The sequence below is a fragment of the Bombus affinis genome, unplaced genomic scaffold (assembly GCF_024516045.1).
Source record: "Bombus affinis isolate iyBomAffi1 unplaced genomic scaffold, iyBomAffi1.2 ctg00001068.1, whole genome shotgun sequence".
Taxonomy (NCBI): Eukaryota; Metazoa; Arthropoda; class Insecta; order Hymenoptera; family Apidae; genus Bombus; species Bombus affinis.
In genome coordinates, this window is record NW_026109534.1 from 6,551 (window position 1) to 12,500 (window position 5,950).

The 5,950-nt window shown below is 48.2% G+C and overlaps 1 long non-coding RNA gene and 2 other non-coding genes across 3 annotated transcripts in view; all 3 read left to right on the forward strand.

Moving 5' to 3' along the window:
- The first annotated feature begins 414 nt into the window (after positions 1-414).
- On the forward strand, positions 415-2,337 carry LOC126928555 (small subunit ribosomal RNA). The gene has a single exon (XR_007716769.1). It is a non-coding gene; the product is annotated as a small subunit ribosomal RNA (ribosomal RNA).
- Positions 2,338-3,339: 1,002 nt separating this feature from the next.
- Positions 3,340-5,950, forward strand: part of LOC126928552 (uncharacterized) — a 19,594-nt gene continuing 16,983 nt past the window's right edge. Inside the window, exon 1 of the long non-coding RNA XR_007716766.1 lies at positions 3,340-3,656. This is a non-coding gene — a long non-coding RNA (uncharacterized LOC126928552). The remainder of the gene's footprint in view (positions 3,657-5,950) is intronic.
- On the forward strand, positions 4,427-4,581 carry LOC126928553 (5.8S ribosomal RNA). Its single transcript, XR_007716767.1, has one exon. It is a non-coding gene; the product is annotated as a 5.8S ribosomal RNA (ribosomal RNA).

Sequence of the window (5,950 nt, forward strand, 5' to 3'; positions counted from 1 at the left end):
CTATTTGTAGCTGCACGATGGTCCTTTTGGCGTTCTGTAGAGTGCGTTATCTTCTGGTAACGCGTCTCTACAGAGGTGTTGAAGCTTATAAAAGAATATTCTTACGGTATGTCCAGCATGCGTATACGTGCTTTACCGCTAAGTTATATTCTACGAGAGAAGTTGGAGGAGAAAAGTTACAAACAGAAATAATTCTGTGAAGTATGAATCTTTGTATCGATATATGATGGTGAGAGAGGAGGAGAATTAAAGTGGCTGAGTGACGTTGTTACTGAACCATGGAACGTTGCTCTCTAAGTCATATTACATATATATATAAAATGAAAAGTCTCGTCGTACGGTGCTTACGTCCCACCTACGACACAGAGAGAACTTTTAAACGAAAATGCTGGTTTTTGGGAATATATTATAAGATCCCTGGTTGATCCTGCCAGTAGTCATATGCTTGTCTCAAAGATTAAGCCATGCATGTCTCAGTACATGCCGCATTAAGGTGAAACCGCGAATGGCTCATTAAATCAGTTATGGTTTCTTAGATCATACCTACATTTACTTGGATAACTGTGGTAATTCTAGAGCTAATACATGCAAACAGATTCCGACCAGAGATGGTAGGAATGCTTTTATTAGATCAAAACCAATCGGTGGCGGATGGCTCGTCTGTCCGTCCATCGTTTGTTTTGGTGACTCTGAATAACTTTGTGCTGATCGCATGGTCATCTAGCACCGGCGACGCATCTTTCAAATGTCTGCCTTATCAACTGTCGATGGTAGGTTCTGCGCCTACCATGGTTGTAACGGGTAACGGGGAATCAGGGTTCGATTCCGGAGAGGGAGCCTGAGAAACAGCTACCACATCCAAGGAAGGCAGCAGGCGCGCAAATTACCCACTCCCGGCACGGGGAGGTAGTGACGAAAAATAACGATACGGGACTCATCCGAGGCCCCGTAATCGGAATGAGTACACTTTAAATCCTTTAACGAGGACCAATTGGAGGGCAAGTCTGGTGCCAGCAGCCGCGGTAATTCCAGCTCCAATAGCGTATATTAAAGTTGTTGCGGTTAAAAAGCTCGTAGTTGAATCTGTGTGTCACAGTGTCGGTTCACCGCTCGCGGTGTTTAACTGGCATTATGTGGTACGTCCTATCGGTGGGCTTAGCTCCTCGCGGGCGGTCCAACTAATATCCCATCGCGGTGCTCTTCACTGAGTGTCGAGGTGGGCCGATACGTTTACTTTGAACAAATTAGAGTGCTTAAAGCAGGCTACCTTCGCCTGAATACTGTGTGCATGGAATAATGGAATAGGACCTCGGTTCTATTTTGTTGGTTTTCGGAGCCCCGAGGTAATGATTAATAGGGACAGATGGGGGCATTCGTATTGCGACGTTAGAGGTGAAATTCTTGGATCGTCGCAAGACGGACAGAAGCGAAAGCATTTGCCAAAAATGTTTTCATTAATCAAGAACGAAAGTTAGAGGTTCGAAGGCGATCAGATACCGCCCTAGTTCTAACCATAAACGATGCCAGCCAGCGATCCGCCGAAGTTCCTCCGATGACTCGGCGGGCAGCTTCCGGGAAACCAAAGCTTTTGGGTTCCGGGGGAAGTATGGTTGCAAAGCTGAAACTTAAAGGAATTGACGGAAGGGCACCACCAGGAGTGGAGCCTGCGGCTTAATTTGACTCAACACGGGAAACCTCACCAGGCCCGGACACCGGAAGGATTGACAGATTGATAGCTCTTTCTTGATTCGGTGGGTGGTGGTGCATGGCCGTTCTTAGTTGGTGGAGCGATTTGTCTGGTTAATTCCGATAACGAACGAGACTCTAGCCTGCTAAATAGACGTAACTTATGGTATCTCGAAGGCCCCCGGCTTCGGTCGGTGGGTTTTTACTACCAACGTACAAACAAATCTTCTTAGAGGAACAGGCGGCTTCTAGCCGCACGAGATTGAGCAATAACAGGTCTGTGATGCCCTTAGATGTTCTGGGCCGCACGCGCGCTACACTGAAGGAATCAGCGTGTTTTCCCTGGCCGAAAGGCCCGGGTAACCCGCTGAACCTCCTTCGTGCTAGGGATTGGGGCTTGCAATTATTCCCCATGAACGAGGAATTCCCAGTAAGCGCGAGTCATAAGCTCGCGTTGATTACGTCCCTGCCCTTTGTACACACCGCCCGTCGCTACTACCGATTGAATGATTTAGTGAGGTCTTCGGACTGGTGCGCGGCCAATGTGATAAGCATTGCCGATGTTACCGGGAAGATGACCAAACTTGATCATTTAGAGGAAGTAAAAGTCGTAACAAGGTTTCCGTAGGTGAACCTGCGGAAGGATCATTAACGATATAACACAAAAACTTAAAGAATTTGACTTGAACACTTGAAAAATACGAAACTGTATAAGTCGGTAAGGAGCCGTACTCCTCCTATATCGACGAACCAAAGTATATACGACGTATCAACAAGCTATATACTTTAACAAAGAACAGTTAAATTCGCCCGGAGCGTGGCTTACTCCGTTGGCAAAATGATGAAAAGACATAAGGAGGAGACGACCCTCCAGCTACGAAACTATATGAAGAGAAGGTGGCACTCTCTCTCGATCATCGGGATGAAGAGATACATATATATATATATATATATATATATACATACATAAACGAATTCGAGGCGCCTGCGTGAGGTCGTACACAGAAAGACCCGCCGTCTGCGAATATTATGATTTTATAATAAAACTATAAATGGGAACTTGAGCTTTCGAAAATTAAACTTTGACACGAATATCGAACGAAAAATTACGAATGGAAACCACCCGTAAAGAGAAATGAGATCGAGGCGCTTGCGTGAGGCCGTATACAGAAAGACCCGCCGCCACGATCTCGTATTTTTTTTTTTGCGTCGTGGAGACCGTACAAACGAATAACAAAATCTCTAAAGTGCCTCGTGTCGGAGAGATCATGCTCGCCTATTCTCTTCTATGTTTCGTGGTCTGTGTTGCGTTTGCTCTCCTCCTAGCAACGGGACATCGAAGACTCCTCTTTGGGATCGAACGAAGCGACTAAAACGAGTCGACGAGAGCGAAAGTACGAGTAGCGAGTCGCGCATGTAGAAAGGATACCGACATATCTTCGAAGGTTCTCTTCGAAGATCCATGGATACCTTATGCGCGTCGACCTTTCGTCTCTTTCACCGCTCTCGGTCGTTCTCGAAACGTGCTTCCTACCCATAGGGCGTGTGTTCTTCGTATGTCGTTTTGTTCGAAATAACGAAACCACTTGTAACATACTCGTGGATCGGGTAACCTAGAACGAAAACGCATTGCGTGGATGTTGGCCCGCTATGATAATGATGATGATGACGATGACTATGATGACGATGCGTAGCAACGATTCGTAACTAGTCTAGCCGAAGTTGGTTCAGAGGGGACCGCAGGCTGTCTACCCTCGATGTCGTGAGTCGGACACCCGTGCCGTCGCTAGAGTTTTTTCAAAGCTCGGCTTCTGGATATTGGGAAGAAAGACCGCTCGAGGACGACGGCTGCGCGTGCGTCCCATCGAATTTTTTTTTTTTATACCACCTGAACGACTAAAGTTTCGTCTAGTTCGTCGCATATAACCCGTTCAGAGGGGACCGCAGGCTGTCTATCCTCGTTGTCGTGAGTCGGACACCCGTGCCGTCGCTGAAGTTTTTTCAAAGCTCGGCTTCTGGATATTGGGAAGAAAGACCGCGCGAGGTAGATGGATGCGAGTCCCATCGAATTTTTTTATTTTTTAAAAAAAACAATCACCTGAACGGAGATGTGTTCTCTTTCGTCGATTTTTCACGCTTTGAGTCGTCGCGATCGCCATCCGTTCGGAGGAGATCGCCGACTTCGAAGCCTCGATGTCGTGAGTCGGACACCCGTGCCGTCGCTAGAGTTTTTTCAAAGCTCGGCTTCTGGATATTGGGAGGAAAGACCGCTCGAGGCCGAGGGTCGCGCGAGTCCCATCGAATCTTTACATCACCCGAACGATGGAGGCGCACGCTCTTTTTCTTGAATAATTGGACGAGAGGAATGCATATCGTATTATATATACACACACACACATATATATATATATGGGCTAGCCACCGTGCGTATTTCTTCGCGAGATCGTGTGCTGCACAGAGGATTCAGAATCGGGTGTTATATCCCCGTCGTTTCCTGACGAACGGAGCTTCGATCTCGATGGTTGTTATATATCATAATGTACTTTTCGCCCGGCCGGCGGACGCGCGTATCTTCGCGCGTTCGTCGGATTTCATTTTCGAACGTTTTCGTGTCGTCGATCTTCCGGCGACTTCTGCGCGTCCGATTCCCGTTGGTCGGTCGTGTCGGATCTCGGCTTCGCTCGAACCGAGTATTAAGAGTACATGGAGTACAAGAGTTTTAAAAAATATATGAAAAGATTACCCTGAACGGTGGATCACTTGGCTCGTGGGTCGATGAAGAACGCAGCTAATTGCGCGTCAACGTGTGAACTGCAGGACACATGAACATCGACATTTCGAACGCACATTGCGGTCCACGGATACAATTCCTGGACCACGCCTGGCTGAGGGTTGCTCACGTAAACCTAAGACTGCTTGCGTTGCGTGTCGTTCCTCTCTATCTGTCTCTCTCTGTCCCTTGGTGCCTTCGACAACCCGCCGTCGTTCTTACGATACGTAGAACGTTTCAGAGTCGGAGGAAGCGCACGAAGAAGGATACGAACAAGAGCGGACGCGAGAGAACGTACGCGACGTACGAGCGATTGTTGGACGCTCGTCGGCGTTCGTCGCGGTCGTGTCGAGACCGTGCAATTCGTACGCATGCTCGATATATAAACTATCGTGTTCACGGGAGACACTACGAAACTCTACCTCTGTCTCTCTCTGTCCCTTGGTGCCTTCGACAACCCGCCGTCGTTCTTACGATACGTAGAACGTTTCAGAGTCGGAGGAAGCGCACGAAGAAGGATACGAATAAGAGCGGAGAGAACCGTCACGGACCTGCGTGAGTGCTAGCGGCGTCGTGAGTCGTCCTTTCGTACGACCGCCCGCTTATGCACCGCTTCGTGTCGGTTATCGAATATATTATATATATATATATATATATATATATATACATACGTAGTGTTGTCCTCGTGACCGATTTTTTTTTCATATCAGCAGATTTGCATACGTTTGCAGGTTTTCGATGAGCACGATGTCCGCGCCCCCGACGTCGTCTTAAATGAATATTATTTTGGCGAGACTGAGAGAAAGCAAATATGGGAACTCGGTCGAGAGAGGAGAGAAGGAGAACAGCCTCAGATAAAAGTAAACTTGGTAACGGTGCGGAATTTTGCCGTACAACCGTCTTTTCTTAAGACGTTTTACTCGAATAGCCCCAGGGATCTAATGCCCACTCCGTCTCTTCGTGCGTAGAGATATACTCTGCGCGAGCGACTGACAACGACGAGGACCGTCGCATCGATGGGTCGTCGTTGCGTTTAACATACTCTGTGCTTGTAATTTATCCCCGAAAGAGAGCCGTAGATCCGGGAACGCACACGTGATTTCTTCGAGCGCTGATGACTTAGGGAGATGATCCCCAGGCGTTGCGCGGAGATCGGAGAGTACGCGTTACTTGTATCGGGACGAATTTTCCCCGTCGTTCGCGTATCTCTCTGCCCGCCGGCCCTGGCCCAAAGCCACGTTCGTCGGAAATCGTAGAAATCGTGTGCGAACTAGCGCGTGTCTATGATCGGCTACGGGTGTTTTACCAAGCTCGAGGTGTTGCGCAACGTTTCCGTACCTGACGAAGATGCGCACGAGAGTCCGTTACAAAGTCGTTGGATGGTCGTCGTCGTCATGCCAGAGAGAATCTCTGGACACGTACAGGAGAAGAGATCGTAGACGAGGAAGAAGACGATCCCCTTTGGCGAGGCTGGAGTGAAACTTTGATTTAATT